This window comes from Phalacrocorax aristotelis, chromosome 1 (genome assembly GCF_949628215.1).
Source record: "Phalacrocorax aristotelis chromosome 1, bGulAri2.1, whole genome shotgun sequence".
Lineage (NCBI taxonomy): Eukaryota > Metazoa > Chordata > Aves > Suliformes > Phalacrocoracidae > Phalacrocorax > Phalacrocorax aristotelis.
The window spans coordinates 218582634-218583141 of record NC_134276.1 but is presented as its reverse complement, the minus strand read 5'-3'; positions in this window follow the sequence as shown (position 1 = coordinate 218583141).

Here is a 508-nt window from a genome sequence, read left to right as displayed (position 1 = left end):
TGTTGGTCCCTGCCTGGGGCACTGGCCCCTCTCTGGGGTGCAGGTTCTTGCCCAGGGTGTAGGTCCCTTCCTGGGGTGCAGGTCCCTGCCTGGGACGTGTGTCGCTTCCCAAGGATGTAGGTCTCTGCCCGGGGTGTCAGGCCCTGCCTGGGGTGCCGGTTCCTTCTCAGGGATGTCGGTCCCTCTCTGGGGTGCACGTCCTTGCCTGGGGTGCAGGTCACTGCCCAGGGATGCCGGCCCTTTCCCCAGGATGCAGGTCCCCTTCCCCGGGGTATCAGTCCCTGCCCGGGATGTCAGTCCCTGCCCAGGGTTCCGGTCCCTTTCCAGGGTGCCGGTGTGTTTCCCCGGGGGTGCTGGTCCCTTTCCCCGGGGAGCCTGTCATTTTCCCGGGGTGCCGGTCCCTGCCCCGGGTGCCTGTCCTGTCCCCGGGGTGCCGGTCGCTGCCCGGGGGAGGAGCGGGGCCGCGGGCGCTGCGGGGGAGGAGCGGCGGCCGCCGCTGCCATTTCGG